Source organism: Triturus cristatus, chromosome 11, assembly GCF_964204655.1.
Source record: "Triturus cristatus chromosome 11, aTriCri1.1, whole genome shotgun sequence".
NCBI lineage: Eukaryota > Metazoa > Chordata > Amphibia > Caudata > Salamandridae > Triturus > Triturus cristatus.
The window spans coordinates 245191763-245218777 of NC_140594.1; positions in this window are offsets into that span (position 1 = coordinate 245191763).

A 27015-nucleotide genomic window follows, 5' to 3' on the forward strand; every position below is an offset into this window, starting at 1 on the left:
CACGTTATTCCTTACAATCCCGTCTTTCCCGAGAGCAGCATATACTTCCCTCTGCCCTACTACGGAACTGCTACAACAGCTTCCAAGTTCCAGAAGCACTACATATAACTCAACATGACGACTTCAACATATAATATTAGTACATATACCAATATTGACAAAATAAAATCAATAATCAATAAGCTAATGTACAAGCAATCTTATCAGATCAAGACAACCATCTAAAACCATCCTCTGCTACCAGGAAATTGATAGAGATCAGGGTATCTAAAATATGCCCACTACCACGGATAGAGTAATCACACAGTTACACGCACATACATTCATCATACGCTAGGGCCCATTTCACTAACATACGCTCAAATACTCTACCAGCAATAAACCTGTGGAAAGAAAACACCTAAACACCCTGCATCAATATCAGGTCGATCAGATCTGGTTTAGTGACTGTCCATAATCTACACAACATATACAATAATGATCAAAAATATAAACCCAATAATTGACAAGAAAGAAAGTTCAACACCATGTTTAAAATTATATTGCTTTATCTAAAATTAGTCAAAGTAAATCAATCAGAATAAATCATTTCTCATAGTTACCTATTCTAACTAAGTGTCAGAACGGGTCAGGACAAGTCTCTCGGTAAAGTCTTTCAAGACGAAATCTTCAGCATCAATCCTCAGCAACGCAGCTTCACGCAGCAAAGGTAAAACGGCAAGTGGCAAAAGGGTGGCCAGAACCCTCTCTAAGCTAACAGTTTTTATAGTAAGAATTACAATGAAAACACTCATCAAGTTTGCAAAATACACTGAATCACTTGAGCAAAGCGAGAAGGAAAGGATGCAACATTGCAACATTTGTGAACCTCCGCTCAGGAAAAATACACATAGCGAAGACTACGGAACAGGAACCAAGAAAATAAAACATGTATCACATTTAATCCGGCTTCTCCTCGGCCATCGAGCCACAGTTCAGAGTTTTCCTCTAAGGCTCCTTTGTCTTTCGAGATTGCCAAGGACACTTTCACTTCTCTTGGAGAACTCCCAAAAACTGCTGCTGTCCTCATGGAAAGTTTCATAGAAGGACCATGGTCAGTCAACTTCAAGACCATTTCCAGCAGGGGTCTCCCTCGTCACGTCTTTCACATATTCACTCGAGGCCAGGCTTCAAAATTCAGCCATCTTAATACAGCCTCCATAGGCCACAATAGACCATCTTTAATTAAAGAGACAAAATAAACGTTACTACAGCATAGTGATTAAACAGTGTTAACCCCACTAATACCTTTATGTGTATGCATTTATCTAGCTTTTGCGACATAAAAAAGCATTAATTCAAACAGCGTTTTGTGCTCAAAATAAACAGCACACAGCAACGTTTAAACATGAAAACTTGCACGTTATTTTTTAGAAAACAGAAACAGCACACACATGCTAACCCTCGTGTAACTTTCTCTTATATTAAGACAAACGAATTGATTAATAAAAACATACTTGCACAAGACAAATAATTAATTGTTATTTATTAATATTTAATAAAACGCATAGACATACTAGAGCTTCAAAAACCCCTGAATTTTCTAAATGAAAACTCTGCTCCAGCACGCTACTTCTCATATAATGATTGAGATGATATGCCAGCGTGATTATTGCAAAATCTGAAGTCTGATCCGTTATTTTGAAAAAATAATACACCCAGGAACACCCTTAAAAATATTTAACAGTTTGTCCAATCTCAACCAAATTTTGAAAGGTGATGTGCTAAATATTTTAAATACTGGTAACCACTGTTCCCACCAAGGTGCGCGCGTGGAGGCGCGCTCACGATGGTCACCCGGAGCGCGCAGTGTCCTGGATTTGGCGCGCACACTGCGAGACATCCCTACGAGACCATTCGCGCCACCGGTTTTAAAACGCGAGCGGTGCGAAATCCATACGGGATGCAGAGACATGGTGTTGCAGGCGCGCAAAGCCCATTGTGCTCACAGGGCTTTAGCTTCAGCCCCGCCCCCCTCCTCCCATCCTGTGGGGACCCCCAGGCTGAGACAGCTTCCCGGTCACAGAACAGCCGCACTCGAGTACTTCACGGGTCTTTAAAAGACCATTTGCACGTTAATGAGCCTTGTCGTTTTCACACCCCTTCTTAGAGCCCCTGCATCTCCACACTTCATACTGATGAAAGAATTAGCTGCCCCCCCTCGTCCTCCGTCTCAAATTTAATGCTTGTTTGGTCGGCCTTTCTAGAAACATGCTCTGCTGGCAGCATTAAGAACATTGCTGAGAGGGGGTGAGGAGGTAAAGTTTGCTGGCACTCTGCACGTAACTCCAGCGGGTCATTTCTTTGGGGCAAAAACATTGTTTTTCGTGTGTTCCCTCTCCCCTCCCCTCCCATCCCTCTCCTTTCCTTACAGGTTCCCTTCCTCCCGCTATGCTTGTAGCTTTTCCCTATCTCAATGCTTGTTTGTTCCGCCTTTCTGGAAACACGCTCTGCTGGCAGCATTAGGAACAAAGGTGAGCGGCGGGGGACGGGTGGGGAGGCTAAGTTTGCTGATGATCCTGCACGTAACTTCTCTTTTTTCCACAGGAATAATTAGGGGACTAGAAGTAACAATGTCAAGAAATAAAAACACCACATCCTAATTTTTGAGAAAATGTTCAATGTATTCCTAAATTCGAATTTTCCAAGCTCCAAAGTCTTCTTTTTAATTATTTTGTGGCCTCCCCTGTCCTTTAATATCTTCACATATTTTTAACATGACACAATTATATATTGCTTAAAAATATTAATAATAAATTAAAAAAGGAAGCATTTCTTGAAAGTTAAGCCCAAGTAATGTTTGTATTCTGGGGCTTCCTGTTGCACAGCCAGATCCCCCATTAATAGTTCATTATTGCTCAGTATCAGTCTGTTCACCAACATGTTTATTATGAACAGAAATGACTTACAGTGAAGATACGACATATCACACAGATCACCATCAAAAAAGGTGGTCGTTTCCGGCAGCCACATTAAACCTTTTTTCATCCTTTTACCTGTTCCTCTCTCTGGGCCTGTCCTTCTGTGTTATCCCAGTCCTGTCCCTCTGACTGTCTGTGCCCCTGTTCTTCTCCTTTTCATTTTCGGCCTGTGGTTAAGTTGACCTCTCTCCTTCTACCTGTCTCTGATCCTCTGCTTTCTGCTCTTTATTCCTTTTTCTAACTCTGTCACACTGTCTGCCTCTGTCCTTCTATCTTGATTTTGCAGCCTCTCTCCATTCCACTGTCTCTGTTACATGGTTTGCTCTTGTCAGTCTCCTCATCTTTATTGCTGTCCCACCTTCTTTGTCTCACTTTATGCCCCTGTATGTCTATCCTTCGGTCTGTCTCTATTCTCCTGACCTCTTCATGCCCCTCTGTTTGCAAACCCTCTATGTATCCGCAGAAGTTCCCCTGTATCACCAGCCCAAGCTGAAGCAACTACAAATCCCACATTCCTCGCCCCTTGAAGCAGCAGTGCACCCTGGAGCAACTTCACCTTCTGGAGCAGGAGCTACCGCGGAGCACCCCCAGCAGCGGGCAAAACCAGAACACCCTCAGCATCTGGTGCATTTATCACCCTGGAGCTCCCATGACCTTGTATGTAAAGCTATACTTTCAGTGAGCAAGAGTTCAGACTGTGTTTGTTGAATCGCAGATCAGAGCCAACTGTACTCACTTCTGGAGCCAGGATTCATCAGTTAAAACACATTGATACTCATTTATTAACTGTTTTATACAAGCTTAAACAAAAAAACTGGACACATTGTGTCTTCCTCTCTTAAATTGTGTTATCAAGCAAGTTACTTATTTCACTAAAAATCTTTTTTGTTTCATTATCGCATATGAAAGCACTCCCAGATACCTGACTTCAAACTAACAGTTATACACAAATAACGTTTTAAGTACTTCTCAATGCAGTGCTATAATGTACCTATAACTGTCAAAGCTTGCACATTAAAGAATAGTAGATGTAGCACTCAGGTTAATATGCTGTATGGCTAAATATTTATAAGGTCCCAAAGGCGAGACCTATTGGCTATGCAAATACTTCTTTTATATTGGCATGAATACGACAAGTCAAATAATTCAAAGAAAAAAACCTACACTGGAGCAGCACATCACACATAAGCCTGGGAAAATTGGCTGTGGTGAGTCCTATATTTTTTCATTACAAACGTTTTACTCATGGTACACTGAATATTTGAGTTTTCATTGATTTATGTTTTTGTACATGCAAACTAAAACGTTTGCTTTGAAAGGGCTTGGTGGTTCCTAATGATCCTTAGTTTGGCCAGATGGATGTGGGCCACTGTTCCCACTAAGATGCGCGCACGGGTGCGCGCACATGATGGTCACCCAGAGCGCGCAGTGTCCTGGATTTAGCGCGCACACTGTGAGACATCCCAACGAGACCGTTCGCGCCGCCGCTTTTTAAACACGAGCGGCGCGAAATCCAGGCGGGAGGCAGAGGAAGAGACATGGTGTTGCAGGTGCGCAAAGCCCATTGTGCTCAAAGGGCTTCAGCTTCAGCACCCCCCCCTGTCGTGTGTGGACCCCCGACTGAAACAGCTTCCTGGGCACACAACAGCTGCACCCGAGTACTTCACGGGTCTTTAAAAGACCATTTGCATGATAATGAGCTTTGTTGTTTTTTCACTTCTTCTTAGAGCCCCTGTGTCTCCACACTTGCTACTGCTGAAGGAATTAGCCAACCCCCCCCCCCCCCGAAATTTGGCTCTAGTTGCGCCTCTGGTGCTTTGTAAGGGGAGGGGAGAGAGACAGACAAACAGACAGAGAGAGATTTTTGTTATATCGTGGAATTTGTAGCCATACACCCCTGACTCTATGCATTGTCATATCATCTCTTAATACAACAGAACACAGCAACAAACACTTTCTGTTTAAATCTCTTTCCAATCTTTTTTTAATCTCGAGGTGTTAGAGTTGAAAGGCTCTGGGCAGGTTTAGGAAACCGACCCACCCTCCTCTTGTACAAGACACTGGTTTACGGACCTCCGGCCTCAACTACACCTGTTTTGCCTCCTCGGGCGCACATACCAGCATTCCCAGCCTTTCAGACACATCACATGATAATGTTTTAATCCAGCCTGGGCCGCCTTAATCCATCTTTAATAGTTGCTTTTGTTTTGACCTTTACCATCCTTACCTAAGTGATCAGAAATGAAACACATAAAATGTTTCCAACTCTGTTTAGTTTAAAATATAGCGTGCCATGTTTTTAGTCATCGAGGGAGGGTAAGCCCGGAATGTGGAGGTGACACAACACTTTAAAGTCTTGACTGCCATACAAAGAAAAGGTAAGATTTTTTAAAGGTTTGACGTAACTCCTAAACTTATGTTCAGCTGAGTGCTAAAGTCTTACACTGTTGCATTGCTGTTATCCACCAGAAACACTGTCAACATGACTCTGGCCTTCGGACCCTTTAGCTGTCTTCCTTTCTAATTCAACAACAGAAAATATTGCATAACTGCCAATCCACTCATTCCTCAAAAGTCAGATTCACTATTGAATCCCGATCAACGGTCCAGCATAAGTCCATCTATGAATTTAAAAGTAACAGCACCTGGAAACAGTGAAATGTCAGTGGATGAAGTTATCATGATTCAGGCCCAGGTTCACGCACCAAGCTATTCTTATTCAATGCCAAGACCTCACCCAAACAAGCGCTATCTGTATACAAACAACTCCATCATTGACTCCGTAGAGGAAGCGGAAAACTCCTGGCTGCGCTCAATTTTACTAGCAAACCATATAGATCTAGTACAGGCAATGGAAAGTTAAGACCATCAATCTGGTTGATGATCCTGTAGGGCATGAGCAATCTGCTACTTAAATCTCAGATTCATCTGAGCAATTAACCCAAGAAGAGCTAATTAATGAACATAAGTCTGCATTTAGCGACCAAGTAACATTAACTCTGCCACAGCCTGAAGACATCAACAGAAATACATTTGATGGCCCTTCGTTGAACGCAATTAGGAAAATAAAGACCCCACATACTGTTGTCTTTACTAATAAGAATGTATTTCTACCCAAACCAACCCTTTTTACCATCATTAGTATAGTGAAAGATAAGGAAAAAACCCATAAAACTTTAACCTATACCATGCAGTTGCAAGCAGCTCTTTGACACTTCATAGATTACTGTCCTATATCATAATTGTAACATATGAACTGCACGTAACAAAAGGTTCTCTACAACAAAAGCAGTAACCTACTGAGCTATCAATAGAACTGTATTTTATGTGATGTGTATGGTACACATTTTTGATACAGGCATATTACCCCTCTGTACTACTTTATTATGATGAGTCAAAACTGCAACCAGACAAACATCTCTCTCCAGCAGAAATATTAATCACAGGAAACCTCTTTTACCTCGCAGTCTCAACAACGACAGACCTTTGCAAAGCATTCACTACTCCGACTGCGACTTTACCACAAGTTACTTTAACCCAGAAGTTGTTTCGACAACTTGCTGTAGGGGACTCATTTTTGGACTGGTGACAAACTATCTCTGATATGATATCCAGACATTACTCCGTAGCTTGCACGTCTAATTATAAATATGTTATGTAATTGTGTATATATGTGATCTTGTATAGGCTCCCAACATTCCCCACCCTATGAACAGTCCTTGAGCTTAGGATCTTCAGTAAAATCTTATTTTGATACCACCATTGGGGTCCTGTGCTTTTCTAAACCCAAAGTGTACTTCCCTGTGTAACCAATTCATGTCATTTCGTGTATATCTAAATTGAAAACCTGCCTTAAAACACTTCATGTGGCACTACATGTGTGGAAATGCACTCTCTTTTCACTTTTTTAAGCAAAGGTTTGGAGTGATATTTGGCGCTGCACCCACATATGCGGTCTGGATTCCCGGCGCACATAGCCTTAGTTGCAGCGCACAGAGACCTTATACTGCCGCACACAGAGGAAAAAAATTAGAGGGAACATTGCTGGTGACCCCAAATTCAATTAAAAATTTGCCAGAGTGGTGTAGGCAATCAATGTTATTACAGGAGCAAACGTGTTTTCCCTTTGCAGTGAATGTGTTGCGTGTCAACATACAGTGTTAAGACACAGTGGGGGTTGGAGTAATCCCCATAAAAAGAGGAAGAACAATCGACGAGCACTGTACCAGAAGACCAAGGGAACACAAATTCAGAAGAGGTTCCTGGAGCACAGGGAGAAACAAGTGAAAGAAGGTGAAAATATTCCAACACGCATGGAAATGAATCTGCAAACAGTGAGTTTCCGGAAATAGATTAAGCAATATGCTGCAATGCAGAAGAAGAACGTCCGAAAGATAACAGAGTCCAGTCAGGATAATGAAAATTTGGCAGTAAAAGAAGAGTGACATGCCCAGAAAAAAGATGCAAAGAGTAGGGGAAATAGGTCTAGTAGTAGGAAGAAAAGACAGAAAGAGACAGGCATAATACCACCTACGTAAGTCAATGCAGTTGTTACTTTGCACAAAAAAAATATGCTTTTTGAGGTTAAAAATGTCATACAGAGGGACAGTCTAGGATCTCAACTGCTGCTGGTTTTAGACAATATCTTTGCTTCATGAATCAGCACAGCCGGGGCAGACTGGCCATAGCGGGCACCGGGAGTTTCCTTGGTGGGCTGGAGGGTAGGGGGGCGGTTTTGTGGACGTGGAGGCCAGTTTTGTCACTGGGGGTCGGGTTTGCAGCAGTGCTGCAATATCGGCCCCATGTAACACAAGCATTGACATAGCCAATAGGTCTCGCCTTTGGGACCTTATAAGTGGATTACTGTTAACAAGTAGGCAGTAGCGTTTGTATATGTTATGCCTGCTCTGTCTCTTGACTACAGGTTAAACATTCTTCATCAATGACATCTGCCGACTGTGTACTTCAGAAAAAACAACTGTAGACGAGGGGCGCACATGGATTGCGATTGAAACAACTTCTGTAACATCAGTGCAATACATGACTAGTTTTATTGTCCTATTCGCTCAATTAATTTGACTTAACTGGACGTCGAGCAGCAGACTGCACTGGCTACAAAAGTGCAGCCCAGGGCTGGGACATAGTGCTCCTCATGACCCCGTGCCCTCTGGTAACCCTACTCTTTAATATAGTGTAAATGCACTGGATGGCGGAGTCTGCTCAATGAGGGCAAAGCCAAGAATGGGTCCCAGCATCTCAGGGAGGGGGAGGGAGGTAGTGTAACACAACATAGTACGCCTGGACCCACTACTCCTGCTGCGTTCATGACAACTAGGCCCTTCATGCAGAAAGAAAATGGTCATGCTTTCTCTCTGAAAGAAGTGCAAAATAAGTAAACGTAAGAGCAGCAGAAACATTCCAAATACACAGCTACGCAAATGCTTCTTTTTTAGTTATGTTGTTTGCAAATAAAGTTGTGAAGCGTGAAATAATGTACGCATTCGTTTGTGAGTTAGAACGCTTCCAAGGGACTATGAGGGGATTTTATTAAATAAATAATTTCTTTCAAAGGAGGGCCGCTATGCTTAGCTGTAACATTAAATCACATACAAATGCGCGAAGTGTGGTTGTGTGTTTACAGAATTAACTGTAAGTGCTGCCATAAATCAGAGGTCTGGCAAGTCACTTCCCCTCAGTCACTTACACGTAACCACTGTGTCCCTCTGCCATAGAAATAAACAGAGAGCGTTCTTCTAAGCCGCTGGTCAAACTTTTTTGTAGTCAAGTGAACAGATTGCTGCCACAACATTTATTGGGTTGGAAACAAATGTATGGGAGCACACAGAAGACTGTTGTTCATGCAACAAATAACTTACGAGTGTCGGGTGATGGAAACTATACTCCGAGTTTTACCAATCTACATAAGATTCCACAGGGCCCCCCCTGGGAGGAGGGCCCCGACCGAACACCGGGTGGCAACTGATTCACGCACAGCTTGAAGGCATGCAGATAAAGGGTAGAACCAACTACAGCCATTTGTTTCCGTTTTGCTGTTTTGTAAAAGCAGAGCATGGTAGGTGAAAAACAAGCCCACAGAGCAGCCCCGGCTTTACCCCGCCCCCTCCAGCAAAACTTAATCAGTAGCTGAAAGTGCTCAAAACAGTGGTGATTGAAAGCCAGACGCAGTATAAAAACACTGTCTAACTGGTGGGGTAACATCTGAGTGGTATCCATGGCGCTATTTGCAAATGTAAGATGTGCATGACTACAATTGTGTAATTACGCCTAATGTAGCATAAACCCAATTAGATAGCGTGACGTCACAGAATATATCCCCCAAATGTTTGTAGTCTGAAATACCTACAAACAGACTGCCGCTCTGAGGCTCATAAATTTAAAATGAAAGCGCTTGCCTTCAGCGGGGGGAGCCTTTTTAGGCAGCGTGCTCTGTTTGCGCCCTGCCTGCCTGCTGTGGGTGTGATTCATAGCGGATAGTCGAGAGAGGTGGAAGAGGCTGATGTGGCCGTTCGGCCGGAAGCCATTTAAGGCAGCCTGCTCTATTTGTGCCTTGCTTGCCTGCTCAGAAGAGGTGGAAGAGGCTGAGGGCAACATGCTAAAATAAAGGTGAGCCTGCTGTGTGATAAAGTGCAGCGCTGGTAAATGAAATTAAACACCGCTTTATATATTAAAAAAAAGGAACAATGAAGCAATGCAACTAAAAGACACAAAACAACACCAGGTCCAACAGTTAAAAACACGCAGGCTCGGAACACACTCTACCTTTTTTTAAAGTTTTGAACTGCTATGCGGCATGACGGTGCAGTTAGACCCCGGGGCGGGTGAAAAGTCACTGCAGTTCGGCTCGTGCTGCCTTAGGGACTGTGCTCTCAATGCAGCAGCTACTATAAGGAGCGCAGAACACCTCCACGAGTGTTTTTTATAGAGGCACTACAGTTGAAGATTCTAAGGGTGGAAGAGCACTGCTCCGTTAGCAAGCATAGGCACTACAGCGCTTCCAGCTTCAAAAGTAACTGCAGACACAAAACAACATGGAAGGGGGGGGGGTGAGTGCTAAAGCAACACAGGGAAGGCTGGCATATGGTGAGCACTTTCGCGGCCGCTTTGATGTTCTCAGTGGCCGGGCGGCTCACTGAGAACCTCAAAGCGGCCGTGAAAGTGATCAGCAGGCTGCCAAATGGTGCGCGCGCCCGGCGCACATGCACTGTAGTTGGCGGCCTGAAAAGCACTTTCAAATCCCGCTTTCTATAGCTCTCGCCAGAGCAGCGCTAAAGCGCTGGCTCAGGCGAGACCTAAAAAATGGGAGCGGTGCTTCTTACTGGCACCCCCCTAGCAATCTGCCAGGGCTGGTTGCTGTTTCCAGTCCGGCACTGAGCACAGCACTTCCTGTATTCTTCTGATCACTTAGACAACACCTACCTCAAATAATGAATTCTATATCCCACCATACTTATGGTTGAATTAAGCATAAATCAGGATTCCTCATAATATACAACACATTAATGAAGGCAGGTCGTTTAGTTCCTTAGTGCATGGGTATCCCCAGGTTAAAACAACTTTCAGGATCAGAAATGTCAACACATTTGTAAACATTATATATATTTTTTTCTCCCAAAGAACTATTTCTGTGCTGCCAACAGTGATCAAATTGAAAGAAAATCTGTGACTGTTTATTTTGTGCTTTTATTTACAGCATCATGTAGACGAAGAGTAAATTGTACACCTGGAAAGGAATAGGAAGTGTTTTTGTAACTCACTTACTTTTGTACATAAAAGTTAAAAAAAAATTCTATCATTTGTGTTTATGTTATTTAATTTCTTTTTCATTTTGTTCATGCATTTACCACAAGTTAAAAGCCTTCGGTAAAGTGTTTGTGCAAAACGGGAATGAGAGTAAGTTGTGTTCAGATCGTTATAGGAGATAGTGCTCCAAGAGGTGGAAATACAACTCGAGTCCAATTTTTAATAATAATCTTTATTCTTCGAAGAGGCGTGATATGATGATGCATGTTTGCATTTTATTAAATGATTTTTTCTTTGAATCCTTACTCAATAACTACGTGGAACAGCAGTTCAGGCACCCACGGTGCATAAGTCATATTTATGAGTCATAGATAGTACAGCACGTGGTTCAAACTAAATTAAACATATTTATCACGCCATCCAGCTATCAATCTTCTCACATGAACGTAGCTAGTCCTACCCACAGATATCACTCACCCACACACACACACCACACACTCGCGCACAACACTCATTTTGCAGTTTTGCAGTAGGATAGATGAGGGATCAGAGAATCGTAATAGATGGATTGATGAACAATTAGTTAGATGGCACATTGGATAGAAAATGGAAAAAAGATAGGTAGAGAGACGACATGAAATAAAGTGCAGGGACAGAAAGACTGAAAAGATAAATATTAAAGTAATGCCGATCAATTAGGAGGAAGAAATAGGTGTTAAATAATAGCAAGCATTGGCAAAGTCAATTGATCTGTTTTAGAAATGGGATTTCTGGTTGGCAGAGGTATGCAGCCTGGCCAAGCTGGCACTACCACGCTAGTCAGTTAACCTAGATACACTTTAAAAGATAACCTGTGCTCATCCTTTGGTTGCTTGGCGCAGAGCAATCAGGCTTATCCAAAAAAGCAACGTGTAAAGCATTGGTGCAACACACACACAATAATACAATACAAACACCACGAAAATACTTCACACTGGGGTAGAATAATAGACAATGTTTTTATGACTGAACCAAGACCAAAATGACAAACATTCAATAAGTAGAACTGGAGTTGTGATTTTTTTAAAGATTAAATCAAAATATAGTGCTTAGAGTCTTAAAGTGACAACTGGGGATGTCTGCTTGCCCTAGACCAGCATAAATCCAAAGTTTAGGCTGACCACGATGGAGGGTAGGCTGGGTACAGGATTTACGCAGGTCTTGCTGAAAAAGTACCTTGGATGGAGGAAGTGTTGACATCCCAATGCGAGGAGCAGAGGAGACGATGCGTGGTTGTTGATCCTATGGATGCAGGCGATGCATCAGTTTCGATCTGTGCAGTCAGTCAAGCCTCATCAATTAACCCCTTTGCGATGCAGGTGATTCATCCTTGTCGAGCCACGCGTCTGATTTCATCAAGCCACCCAGTCTGTTGAAGCAATGTATTGGGCAACAGCTGCATTAGTGTCGACTGGCGATGCGTCAGTCCTGATCAACTCAAAGTCGTTGATGCATGGATTCAGCTGGATCAGCACAGAAACCAGTACTTCCAAGGGCCCAGGACTGGATTGGCAACACTTGGCAATGCAGGACTCACAGATGGCAGAGTGCAGGTGCTGTTTCAGGGTTTGAGGAAGTCTTTAATGGCTCTGAGACTTCAGAACACGGGGCAAGCAAGCAAGCCCTTTCAGTCACTTTGAGTTCAAGTGAGATGGATTCAGTCCTTTTCCTCAGCAGGGCAGAGGGTTGTACGCAGACGGCAACAGGCAGCAAATCAGAACAGAAAAGCAGTTCTTCCTGAGAAGCAGTCCAGCAGAGAAACAGTTCTTGTAGCAGCACAGCAGTCCTTCTTCCTGGCAGAGTTCTTCACAGGTCCAGCAGTAAACTTTCTTGGTAGGGTCAGAGACCAAGTACATATATCCAGTTGTACCCTTGAAGTGGGGATGACTTCAGAGAAGGGTCTTTGAAGTGCACACATGGTATTATCTTCTCAGCCCTGACTCCAGACTATCAGTAGAGGGTAATTAGCCCTGCATGTGGGAAAGAAGACACTGCCTATTCAGGTGTGTCAGCTCCCCCCTCGCCTCTTGCTCAAGGAGAGCCACCAGAATGCAGATTAGTATGCAGGCACACCTGACCTTCCTGTGTTTGTGGCTGTCTAGAGTGAATGCACAAAGTGTAGCATTCACCCACCCCAGGCGTGTATTGGAGAATGGCTGCATGCACACAGAGCAGTACAAGTAGAGAAATGTTCACTTTCTAAAAGTGGCATTTGCAAAACAGTAAGGTTAAATCCAACTTTACCAGTAAACAGGATTTATCATTACCATTCCAAAGGTATAAAACATGATGCAGCTGCTCCTTTCTAATCAGGAATTACAGCTTAAAAGTGTATTAAGGAATTTCAAATGTTATCCTATGACAGGAGTAGGCCTCCCAGTAGTGAAAAACTAATTTGGGTGTTTGTCACTACCAGGACATGCAAACTTAACAGAACGTGTCCTACCTTTTACTTACACAGCATTCCGCCCTTTGGGCTACCTATGGCCTACCTCAGGGGTAACGTATGTGTAACTAAAGGGGAGTTTAAGGCTTGGCAACTAGTTTTGAATGTCAGGTTGAAATGGCAGTAAACTGCACACACCGGCCCTGCAATGGCAGGTCTGAGACAGGTTTGAAAGGCTATTTGTGTAGGTTGTACGATCAGTGCTTTAGGCCCACTAGCAGCATTTAGGCTACAGGCCCTAGATATATGACATACCATTTTACAAGGGGCTTACAAGTAAGCTAAATATGTTATTTGTCTATACAACAATGTTACCATCTTTAAATCAGAGAGCACATGCACTTCAGCACTGGTCAACAGTGGTAAAGCGCTCAGAGTCCTAAGGTGAACAAAATGAATCAACAAAAAGAGGAGGTAAGAATGCAAACAGTTTGGGAAAAGACCACCCCTCAGGGTGATAAGTCTAACGGTCTGCCTTTAACAAGCTGGTGCAATTGTTATTTCTTGTCTGGCCTTACAGTATTATGCTGTGGGCAGAAAAAAAATCTGAGAGGTAGTAGAAAAGTTCAATGGGTGTAGATGGCTGGCACAAAGCCCCTTTCTTCCTGTATATATGTATGCATTCTATGTTTTCATTACTTGAGTCATAAGAGACAACTAAAGTTGGTTCTAAAATCTAAAAATTGAGACAGTATTAGTCATTAAGTCCTTGCAGGTGGCCCACCATATCACTAGGTGAGCAGACACTATAGCCTCCACTCTGCTAGCTGAGAACTGCCCATGAACTTTAGAGATTTCTGCCCGGCAGGCAGAGATTTGTGTTCCTTCAGTGAAGCCAGCAGGGCAGCAACTCCACTAAACCGTTCTGTTTCTTGCTCTCTTTTTTTTTTTTAACAGAGTTTTATATAGCACAAACTTGACCCGAATCAGGTGTCAGAGCGCTTTACATAGCACCAGTTGCATTACATGAGGACACAGTCTTTTTTGGGTTTTTTTAGGCACGGGGAGATTAAGTGATTTGCCCGGAATCACAGGATGTTCAGCATCATTGCCGAGACTCGAACCCAAGAAACAAACTCCTCTGAAATGAGACTTTATTTCTTGAGAAGAAGAAAATCAATTACTCTAATATACAGGTAGTTTATCCCTCTGTCTCAGGAATTGTTTAATTTCCCTATCTTGTGCAGGAAATCTAATTACAGTTTTCCCAGACTAAATAGGGTGGCGTGACCATGACTAGGAATTTGTGGCCCAGTGGCAGGTTTATGCTAGTGTAGTTAGCTGTGGCTCTGCTAATGTAGCCCTGGTGCTTCCCCCATGTCTAAATGAGGCGGAGAAACTACAACTTTAGCAGGGTCGTGCTGGATCATGGCGAAACTCTGCATAACTCTAAATGATGCCTAAATTATCAAGAGAAGGTGAAAGAGAAGACTCAGAATGAGAAATAGACACTGAGAAAAAGACTATGAGCAAGGTGATGTGAGAGTTATGACAACAAATCATACAGATGAGAGAGATAATAAAAGAATTTGGAAATTAGCAATAGTTTGTTAAAGATGACTTCAATGCCACAGTGAAAAAGAGTTGAAACCACAGACGTTGTTCCATGTCATGCAGTTTACTGAAGATAGCCTGCACTACATGAGAAAATAACACTATTCTCGTTGTCAAAGAGATCCATAGGAAAAGAAAGAGGTAAGCGAAGAACAGACCTCATGATCTACAAAAATATATTTTGATAGGCACTCTTTAGCACTTTCACAGCTTTCAAATATGGAAAACACATGAATGTTAGAGGGACAGAGCTGCTCAACCAAACAAGCTTGTGATAGCTAGGCAGATTTATTACTTAAAAAGGAGTCTCTCTGATAAGCTGAAATTGCTTAATGAAGAGTCTCTTCCTCCTAGGTAAATACTTTTGGCTGCTTTTGCACAAAGAGCTGTATTTCGAATTTCTTTTGCATTCATAATAGCTGATATGGTGCATTGAGGACATGAATGAATTGATAAACTTCGGTCCAATATGCCTATAGATTTTAGGAATGTCTTCCATCACAATGGAAGCGGAGTGCTGAGAGCTGAGATAAAAATGCACAGCACTAGATGCTTCAACAATGTCCCACTGTAGGTTATTTGCCCTGTGTGAAGAGCTTTCAGGTATACAGATTAGGCTATAAATGGCTCCTGCACTATTCCAAACTTTTGTCCTCTCCCTTTAGTCAGATTCCAGAAATGGACATTTAGCTCCTCTTTTGGGCAGTGGAGTGGAGATCTTCCCATCCCCCAAATTATCTTTCTCCTTGAACGTGAAAATTGCCCACCTGGGTATCTTTTGAATGGCTTCTGTCCAGGCTGACCTGCTGCCGATAATGGCCTCCCCAGAGACACCAGTAACAGCCATTCCAATTGAATTGAGCGAGGCACAGCGTGGAGAGGCCAATTGCTTTTACTTGAGCAGACTTCACTAAATCCTTTTGATATCCTCTTGAAATGAATTTTTCTCTCATATGGCGCCAGCAGGACAATTTCTCCAGTGGAGACGTAACCACCGTGGATTTTAACATCAAAGCTGGGACCGCGAAATAGAAATTAATTTCAGGGGGATATCGACAGGATTTAGAGAGGTCTGCTCGAGCAACAGCTGCCGGGATCAATAGAAATGAACTGCGAAAGGTAAAAAAGTTCACTGAAAATCTGGATCACACTTTGTCAGTCACCGCGATGCAAGGCGGCACGCGCTATGGAATATTGAGCAATCCAGTGCACATTTGGCCTCTGCGGAGATGGGCGAGCAAATGCATAGCAATAGCTGCTTTCATATATACCTCATATCTGACACACCTAACGTAGGTGATTTTTATATAGCGTTTTAGCAAACCATAAAATACCAAATCCTTCAGTTATTTACTTCCTAGCCAAGAGTTTCATATCAGCGGTGTAATTTACAGTTGAATTTACGGAAGAACACATCCTGCCTGGCTTTTGTAGGCCTTGATGCTGAGGTCCAGTGCTTGACTTAGAAAAAAGTGGGTTACGCTCATTATGGATATGCTTATGAAAAATGTTAGTTTTCAGTTCTCGGAAGAGCATAGTACTCTCTATTTTAGGCACATACTTCAATACAGCTGGGATCACTAGTCATACAGAAGAGCAATCGAGTGTTTAGGTGCAGTAGAAGCTTCCCCAGCCCACGGCACTAGGTGCAAAGCAACCCTAGCCCTTTCCTCACTAGGTAGAGATTATCTCTGAACTTCGTAATTTGAATTTCTTCCTTGGGCCTGCATTTCTTCCTCTACTTTTGAGATTTATTCATAGCCGTGCCCATAATTCCTGCCCCAGCTCGAGGCATCTATTTCTGGGATTGTTGCAGGAGGGTGAAGGTGCTTCTCCTGCAGAGTCAGAGTGCCCAAGGTATGGTGTAATAGGTTGGGATTCTGGAACCTGGAGCTACTTCCCTGGAAGGGCACCTGGGCAGGGGAAAGGAGTCTCCTCCGTCTTGCATGCACATGGTTGATTTGGAAATTAGGCCTATTTAATCAGAATGAATCGGCAGCAGTGGAGTTATCAGACCTGCTGAATGAACTTACGACACGTGGTAGGAGGCATGAAGATGCCATCAGGAGTTGGTACCTGAGTTTTCTGAGCTAACCTGCCCAAAGACAATCTTGGATCTATGTCTGCCTCTGAATCGAGATAAAAACTAAGAGGATCATCTACGAATTGCTCCTGAGTCTGACAGCATCAAGGTAAGAGGAAGAGATATTTGTAGATGTGTAATAGATTACAGTACGAAAGTCGAGACATCCTTACCTACATTGGGTTAACAAAAAGAGAAACCAAGAACACCTGAGGGAGTATAGGGTAGTCCCCTTAGGTCAGTACCAGAGATTTGTCAGTGAAGAGAGGAGACTTACAGCAGAAGAGAACAACATGAAAAGGGTGTCCTCCTTTTGCAGCATCCTTTTACAAACTGATGGAGGATATAGTGGATCAACAAAGCTGCTCACATAGGAGGTGGATGAATAGTGGAACAGTAGAGCACAGTACAGTGAGGATATACATTTTGATCTCCCACCGAAGCCTCCATCTCAGATGATCAATATTAATTGTTGGAAAACTCATTAGTGGCGGCAGACACAGGTAAAGAGCAGTGGGGCAGTGGGTTGTGGCGGATTAGTCGACATACCACGGGAGAAGTAAAATTTAACCACTTACTTTGCGCTCACCGCATCTATGTGTTTTTTTTAAATTAATTTTACTCATCCCGTTGTATGTTGACTTACCCGACCTCAGCCTGACACTCCCTGCCCACCACACCGCCCACCACTCTTACCTGTGCTAGCCTCTACTTAAACTCGTAGGGACCAGATGACTCCTGAAGACCGATTGAAGGCCTCAGCAGATTCAATTATTCCTCAATCACATCTAAGAGAGATAATCCAACTGGTCTATGTTGGACCCGGCCTCGTGGCGTGGTCCTTAAACCCCTGGATTGTGGCCGTTCCCCGCCCCGGCCGTCACGGGCCACCCGTCTGAACTGCACCAAGGCCCTTCACCCGGAGCTGCACGTGGTCGCATGCTCCTCATGGCTCCGCCATCTTGTTGGCATCTACGTCACCCCGTACACCAGCCGGCGTGAACCCCGCTCAACCCGGCCTCGACCCCAGCGAAGCCCCGACATCGAGGCACCACGAACTGGCCAGGGGGTGCCGCAGGAACCATTCATCGCCCCCGGCGGAGGACAGTATCGATGGGACCCCCAACTGTCCTCCCCTCTCGAGGTGTGATCGCCCTGCAACTCCCTTGGGCCTGGCGCCTCTCCTGCTGGGCGTCTGGCCACCTCCACCCGGCCACTCCGCCCCCTCGGGCGCAAGGGTCCGGACATCAAAGGGCTCCAGACCTATATCTGGGGCGACCCCACCACAGCTCGGCAGTTGTATCCCGGAGTCCAGAGCCCTGCTGATCGAATCGCGGCTGACCCTACGGAGAAGAACTCTTGTCGGAACCATCACGAGCCCTGCTGACTGCGTCGCGGCTCCCTCTTGTGAACCTTTCCTGAACCACCTGGAACATCGGAGCCCTGCTGACGCCGTCGCGGCCCAACCTCGCTGAAACCTCCCTCGGAGCCCTGCTGACGACGTCGCGGCTCGAGCTGAGCAGAAACCATCTTGAGAGCCCTGCTGATTGAATCGCGGCTCTCCACGAACTGTACGCCGGAGCCCTGCTGACGCCGTCGCGGCTCGACCCCTCCGAGATCGGAGGTCCTCCAGCTTGAGGATAAGAACTGGGCCCCAGGTACCCTCGTACCACATCCCTACCAAAGACTGTCCCGCTACCCCTACCCTTCCAAAGAGACATTGAGACTTTTGGTGGATCCCTCGATCCCTTCGTGTAAATATTGAACTCGTAACCTTTTATTGATGATAAAGAATTGCTTGTCTTGAGACAACCTCCTTGAGTCCGGTGTGGTGGTGTTACTGTGCTAGTACGTGATAGGAGAAGGATCTCTCAGGAGACTTCTCGGCAGCGCTCGGCTACTTCGTGCAGTGCGAGGGCCCCCCCTTGGTGGTCTCACCGACTCCTCGGGGTTCGCCTTCCAACATTTTGGTGGCCAGCGACGGGATCCGAGCCGAACGCAGTACGTACCAGCCAGTACCCACTAGCTACCCATCCAAACGAATAGCATCATGAGCAGCCAGGAAAACAACGCGACAATGGAGTTCCAGCCCGAACGGCTGGAAGAATATACGCACAAGGAATTAAAACAGTTCTGCAGAGACAAAGGCATTGCAACCACCAGCCTCGGTACCAAGGAAGAGATGCAGAAAGCTCTGAGGACATGGCTGGAGGCCAGGGCAGGCCCCTCCCAGGAAGAAGGGCCCTTGCCCCTGACGGAGACCACAGCAACCGCACTGACCCCGGCAACCGAAGGACGAAAGAGCCTAGAAACCGGCCTCTCCGAAGAAGAAATACGAGAGCGGGAAAAGGTCCGGAGCCACGAGCTAGAGCTCGCCCGACTGCGACTGGACGGCGAACTCCAGCTGGCAGAAAAGAAACTGGCCCTCGAGCAGCTACGCCTTCAAGAAGAGATAGAAGAGAAGAGACGACACCGGGAGTTGGAGGAAAAGAAGCTCACCCTGGAGCACGAGCGCAGCCTCAAGGAGCTCGAGATCAAGGCCAAGAACGGAGGGACCAACACCCCCAGTACGAGAGACACTCTACCGCCTGCAGAGGCCAAAGTACATATCCCGAAGGAGGTCGTCAAGGAGTATTACAAAAATGACGATATCCAACAATGGTTCAAGGCCTATGAGGTGGCCATGACCTCCCATCGAGTGCCCCGAAAAGACTGGGGCGCAGGCCTGTGGGGGCGATTCCTGAGTGAAGGGCGGGACACGCTGCTCCAGCTACCGGAGGAGGTGATGACCTCCTACGATCACATGAAGGAGGCCCTGCTCACCCGCTACGGGCTAACAGCGGAGATGTACCGCCAGCGGTTCCGAGACTGCAAGAAAATCCCGGGTACCACATGGGTGGAATATGTGGACTTTTTTAGTCGGGCCCTAGAAGGGTGGATCAAAGGCAGCAAAGTAACCACCTACGGGCAGCTGGTCGACCTCATCGTGTGGGAACATCTTTCCAACAATTGCTTCGTGGAGCTGAGACAGCACCTCCTCGACAGCAAAATGACCGACCCGCGGAAACTGGCCGTCGAGGCCGATCGATGGGTCAACTCCCGGGTCCCCCGGAGCTCAATGGGGGAGTACCAGAGGAACCCCAGCGGACCCCCACGCCAGCGCGGTGGGGGGGGAGGGCCGAACAGGAACCGAGACCCTCCCGCTGGGGCCCCCAGGAGCCCCCCTCGAGGGCCACCGCAGCCACATCTCTCCCCGAGCCTAGCACGAAGGGTGGGCCCGGCCCGACCCGGACCACGGCCATCAGTGACCTGCTATGGCTGCCAACAAACCGGACACTTTGCCAGCGACCCGGCCTGCCCTCTGAACCGAAGAAACGGGGCCGGCGGGCCCCCGCCCCGGCAGCTGACAGCCGCCGCCTTGGGGGGAGGAGAAGAGGAAGGAGAGGCCCTCGACCGAGAAAACACTGAGTGGGAGCCGGCAGCCATGTCCCTGGTCTGCCTGGGTAGCCGGGAGATGGTACCCTGCACCCCCATCCCAACCAACACCCAGAAGTACCGGCAGCAGGTCACGGTCAACGGACAACGGGCCGAAGCCCTTCGCGACACCGGCGCCAGTATCACCGCTGTCCGCTGCCACCTGGTGACCCCTGAACAGATTCTCCCGAATGTGCTGTGCCCTGTCCGGACGGCCGACAACAGTGAAAGCCTATGCCAGATGGCCCTGGTCCCCTTCGAGTGGGGAGGGGTGACGGGCCTGCTGAAGGTGACAGTGCGCGACGACGCCCCGGTCGACTGCCTCCTGGGGAACGACTTGGAGAGTTCCCCCTGGGCTCAAGTAGAACGACGAGAGCACCTCCGAATGTTGGGACTGGCTGATTGGGCCTGCGCCATCACCCGGTCCATGACCGCCCGGGCCCCCCGCTCATCCTCGACCTCCGGGACCGGCCGACCCGAGGGGCTCACACCCCCTCCCGCCAGCAGCGAGGAGGAGGCGGACACCGACCCTGGGTCCAGCGAATCCTCCCCCGAAGAGATGACTTCTCCGAGCGCCCTACCAGAGCTGACGCAATGGCAACACGAAGGGGGCCCCACCCGAGAGCAGTTCCAGCAAGAGCAACAGTCCTGTCCCTCTCTCGAAGGGGTCCGGCAGCAGGCGACCGCGCAAGCCAACGGTGACCAGACCGGCACCCACTGGATCTACTGGGCCGAGGGCCTGTTGTACAGTGAACAGAAAGTAGCAGAACTCGGGGCCAGCCGCGTGTTGGTGGTCCCCCTCCGCTTCCGGGAGTTTCTTCTCAACCTGGCCCATGATGTGCCCCTCGCCGGACACTTGGGGCAAGACAAAACGTACAGTCGTCTGGTGACCCACTTCTACTGGCCCCGGATGCGGAGAGATGTGGACAACCACTGCCGGTCCTGCCAGACCTGCCAAGCCAGCGGAAAGACGGGGGGTCGGGTCAAGGCCCCCCTCCAGCCCTTTCCCGCCGTCAGCACCCCGTTTGAACGGGTCGGAATCGACATCGTGGGACCCCTGGACCCTCAAACCGCCCTGGGCCACCGCTTCATCCTGGTCCGCGTGGACCACGCCACCAGGTACCCGGAGGCGGTCCCGCTCAGAACCATAACGGCCCCTGTGGTAGGCCGGGCCTTGATGGGGATCTTCTCCCGAGTGGGATTCCCCAGCGAAGTGGTGAGCGACCGCGGTACGAACTTTATCTCCAGGTACATGCGGTCCCTGTGGCAACAGTGCGGGGTCACATACAAGTTCACGACCCCATATCACCCTCAGGGGAACGGACTGGTTGAGCGATTCAACCGAACATTGAAAGGGATGATCCAGGGCCTAGAAGAACCACTCCGGCGGAAATGGGATGTCCTGCTGCCCTGCCTCCTGTTCGCCTATCGGGAGGTCCCGCAGAAATCCCTGGGGTTCAGCCCGTTTGAACTATTGTATGGACACCCGGTCCGCGGACCGCTCAGTCTGGTCAAGGAGGGCTGGGAGATGAAGCCCCGAGGCGGCCCTCCTGACGTCTACCGATACCTCCTGACCCTCCGAAACCAGACCCGCAAGTTCCGAGCCCTTGCCGAAGCCAACCTCGAGGCCAGCCAGGAGGACATGAAGCGGTGGTACGATCGCAACGCTTCTACCGTAGAATTCGAGCCAGGTCAGAAAGTATGGGTCATGGCCCCGGTCAAACCCGGCGCCCTCCAGGACAAGTGGACCGGGCCCTTCAAGGTGGTGGAGAAGAAAAGTCCCGTCACCTACTTGGTCGATCTGGAGTCCCCCCGGAACCCCCTCCGGGTCCTACATGCTAACAGGCTAAAACCCCACTTCGCCCGGACCGAACTGAGCCTGCTGCTGGCGACCGACGAGGGGGGCGAGGACGACTCCGAGCCCCTGCCCGACCTCTTGCAAGCCAACATTCACGATGGATCGATCGAAGGGGTCCAACTCGCCTCGTCCCTGACCCCGGAACAGCGCAACGACTGCCAGCGATTACTGCGGGACTACGCAGCCCTCTTCTCTCTCACCCCGGGGGTAACCCACTGGTGCGTCCACGACGTCGACACCGGGGAGAACCCCCCCATACGACACAGAGCCTACCGGGTGCCTGACCGAGTGCGGGCCTGCATCCAGGCCGAAGTAGCGAAGATGCTGGCCCTGGGGGTCATCGAGCCTTCCGACAGCCCGTGGGCCAGCCCTGTCGTCCTGGTGCCCAAGGCCGCAGCTCCCGGCCACCCCCCGGAGTTGCGATTCTGCGTGGACTACCGAGCCCTGAATGTAGTAACCAAGACGGACGCACACCCGATACCCCGGGCCGACGAACTCATCGACCGCCTAGGGGCCGCTCGCTACCTGAGCACGCTGGACCTCACCGCCGGGTACTGGCAAATCCAGCTCACCCCCGGCGCCCAAGAAAGATCCGCCTTTTCGACTCCGGATGGGCATTACCACTTTCGGGTGATGCCCTTCGGAATGAAGAACGCCCCGGCCACCTTCCAGCGACTGGTGAACAAAGTTTTGGCCGGGCTTGAGGCCTTCAGCGCGGCCTACTTAGATGACATTGCCGTGTACAGCAACCACTGGGCCGAGCACCTCCTCCACCTAAAGGCCGTCCTGGCCGCCCTCCAGCGGGCCGGGCTCACAATCAAGGCCAGCAAATGCCAAATCGGCCACGGATCCGTGACCTACCTGGGCCATCAAGTGGGGAGCGGGCAGGTGGCCCCCCTCCAAGCAAAGATAGAGGCCATCCAGACCTGGGAACCCCCCACTACCCAGACCGCTGTCCGGGCCTTCCTGGGCCTCACCGGATACTACCGACGGTTTATCCGGGACTATGGGAGCATTGTCGGCCCCCTCACAGAGTTAACGTCCAAAAAGCAGCCCAAGAAGGTACACTGGACACCCCGCTGCCAAACAGCCTTCGACACCCTCAAAACGGCCATGTGTACTGCTAGGGTGCTGCAGGCCCCGGACTACCAGAAGGAGTTCGTGGTACAGACGGACGCCTCCGAGTATGGGATCGGGGCCGTTCTCTCCCAAACTGACGAAAAGGGGCTCGACCGACCAGTGGCCTTCATCAGCCGGCGACTACTGCCCCGGGAGCAACGCTGGAGCACTATTGAGCGCGAGGCCTTCGCTGTGGTGTGGGCCCTCAAGAAGCTCCGGCCCTACCTCTTTGGCGCCCACTTCCGGGTCCAGACCGACCACCGGCCCTTGCAATGGTTAATGCGAATGCGGGGCGAGAACCCCAAACTGCTGCGATGGTCCATCTCGCTACAAGGGATGGACTTTGACGTCGAACACCGGCCCGGCAATGACCACGCCAACGCCGACGGCCTGTCCCGCTTCTTCCGCCTTGACGAGGAGAATCCCCAAGGAGATGGGTGACTCTCCATGCCTTCGGCTGGGGGGGACGCCTGTTGGACCCGGCCTCGTGGCGTGGTCCTTAAACCCCTGGATTGTGGCCGTTCCCCGCCCCGGCCGTCACGGGCCACCCGTCTGAACTGCACCAAGGCCCTTCACCCGGAGCTGCACGTGGTCGCATGCTCCTCATGGCTCCGCCATCTTGTTGGCATCTACGTCACCCCGTACACCAGCCGGCGTGAACCCCGCTCAACCCGGCCTCGACCCCAGCGAAGCCCCGACATCGAGGCACCACGAACTGGCCAGGGGGTGCCGCAGGAACCATTCATCGCCCCCGGCGGAGGACAGTATCGATGGGACCCCCAACTGTCCTCCCCTCTCGAGGTGTGATCGCCCTGCAACTCCCTTGGGCCTGGCGCCTCTCCTGCTGGGCGTCTGGCCACCTCCACCCGGCCACTCCGCCCCCTCGGGCGCAAGGGTCCGGACATCAAAGGGCTCCAGACCTATATCTGGGGCGACCCCACCACAGCTCGGCAGTTGTATCCCGGAGTCCAGAGCCCTGCTGATCGAATCGCGGCTGACCCTACGGAGAAGAACTCTTGTCGGAACCATCACGAGCCCTGCTGACTGCGTCGCGGCTCCCTCTTGTGAACCTTTCCTGAACCACCTGGAACATCGGAGCCCTGCTGACGCCGTCGCGGCCCAACCTCGCTGAAACCTCCCTCGGAGCCCTGCTGACGACGTCGCGGCTCGAGCTGAGCAGAAACCATCTTGAGAGCCCTGCTGATTGAATCGCGGCTCTCCACGAACTGTACGCCGGAGCCCTGCTGACGCCGTCGCGGCTCGACCCCTCCGAGATCGGAGGTCCTCCAGCTTGAGGATAAGAACTGGGCCCCAGGTACCCTCGTACCACATCCCTACCAAAGACTGTCCCGCTACCCCTACCCTTCCAAAGAGACATTGAGACTTTTGGTGGATCCCTCGATCCCTTCGTGTAAATATTGAACTCGTAACCTTTTATTGATGATAAAGAATTGCTTGTCTTGAGACAACCTCCTTGAGTCCGGTGTGGTGGTGTTACTGTGCTAGTACGTGATAGGAGAAGGATCTCTCAGGAGACTTCTCGGCAGCGCTCGGCTACTTCGTGCAGTGCGAGGGCCCCCCCTTGGTGGTCTCACCGACTCCTCGGGGTTCGCCTTCCAACAGTCTATTGTCCAAGACCAAAAATAAATACTGCTGTGTCTATTCCACAGACCAACAGAATAGACATGAAATAGATCCAGTTATCCAGTTCTCCCTAGTCCTCCCTTTAGCTAATATCAATACTGTTAGCATCCTCAAGAGTACTGATTCAAAAGAAGAGAGAGGAGAAAGGCAAGTCAGCCTATTTCAAGAAGTAGAGAATTATTAGAACCATAGACTTTTCGGGGTTCCTGAAGTAAAACATGGAATTATTGCTAAAACGCCGAGGGATAAGATTGTGGCTAAATTTGTTTTGACTGAATAATACTTTATGAAATTCATACTGATTTAAATGGGCTGGAAAAGAAAAGCAAAGGCTTTTCACTATATACTCAGGCCTAGGAAAGGGCATGAGATAAAGCTCAAGAGGACATCTGTGGGAACTCCAAACCTACAGTGCAGTTGCAGAAAGGAAGCAGCTAGTCTTAGAAAGGCTTGAATATTTGTAGAAGAGGGCTAGGTATGCTAACATCGGTCTTAATAACTTGTCAAAACAATGGAAGAGAATGCTTTTAAGACACCTGTCATGAATGTTCTGAGAGAGATGGTAGCAGAAAATGAGCAGGCATGGGTTTGACAGTTGTTGCAGATGCCTAACATGTAGCATTTGTGCTGTGAGTTGTAGCACACTCTTTGCGGCACAGCGTATGTGTTTTAAAGGCATAGCTTTACATTATTTATGACGAAGCAATACAATAAAACAGCAAACAAAATGTGCGGACAGAGGCCACAAGCCACAGGAATACTAAGCGGGCGAGAGGTATGTTTCAATCAGCAGAAAAAAATGGAAAAGGGAACTGGGGAGGGTGCGTAACCGCTTATGGGAAAAGCAAATACAAGATGTGTTAATGCATGCTGGAGGAAAGCAGACAACTTTGGTTGAAGCATCGAAGAGCAGTTTCTGGTACTGCGTTTGTATGGCACAATGGTTGGGGATATAAGAGATGGGATGTAGAATTAATAATAAATGACCAAATCAAGTACTCAATTTCAGATGTGATGCTGCATAATGAGACATAGAAGAGCCCAACAAATATTGCAAAAACAAGCTGTGTCAAAGCCAATTGGTCTCGACTCTAAAAGTCTAAGCTACTGGCTTTGCAAATACTATTTTGAATGTTAAGTGCAGGCAAATGCATGTGTCGGGAGACATGAACACACATTGATGGCAATCTTATCTGTAGTTTTCTATTAAACAAAAACACATTCCAAGCTGGTACATTGATGCCTACACATTTCATGTAACACATTTGCACGTGTACGCCACTGCGCAACGGAAAATCGACATCATGACATGCTTTGTGATGCCCAGCTGATTTTTAGGTCTCGCCTGACCCAGCGCATGCGCTGGTCTGGCGAGACTTATTGAGAGGGCTCCAAAAAGTGCTACCAGGCCAGCCTGGATCTACAGTGCATGTGCGCGGGCGCGTGCGTCGCACTTTACCGTGATTACTTTCACTTTCGCGGCCGCACGGCCGCTTTGATGTTTGATCGTGATCGCGATCACTTTCACTTTCGTGGCCGCACGGCCGCTTTGCATAGCTAATAGGTCTCGCTTTTGGGACCTTATAAGTATTTAGTTATGCAACTGTTGCATGGCTAAACACTTATAAGGTCCCAAAGGCGAGACTTATTGGCTATGCCAATGCTTGTTTTATTTTGTTTTAACATGGTAGACGGCTACTTTAGAACACTACATTAAAAAGTAAGAAAAACTTAAACAAAGTGCGTGACAGTGCAATAAGAGTGAGCTAACGGCCCTCTAGTACTTTGCAACTGCCTTGCCCGCATAAATAAATAAGAAATAAAAAATGGTATGGGGATCGGGATGTGGATCTTAGAGGAACATCAAGGAGTGAAGTAAAACGAGGGCATGTGGAGGTAGGCAAAGCAAAATAATAGCAAATAAATACATGGGGACCTGGACTAGAATGGGGACCAGAAGCAAGGAGGGTAGCACCGAGGAGCATCAGAAGGGAAAGCAAAACGAGCATTGGCATAGCCAATAGGTCTCGCCTCTGGGACCTTATAAGTGTTTAGCCAGAGGTGTTTGGACGTTTGG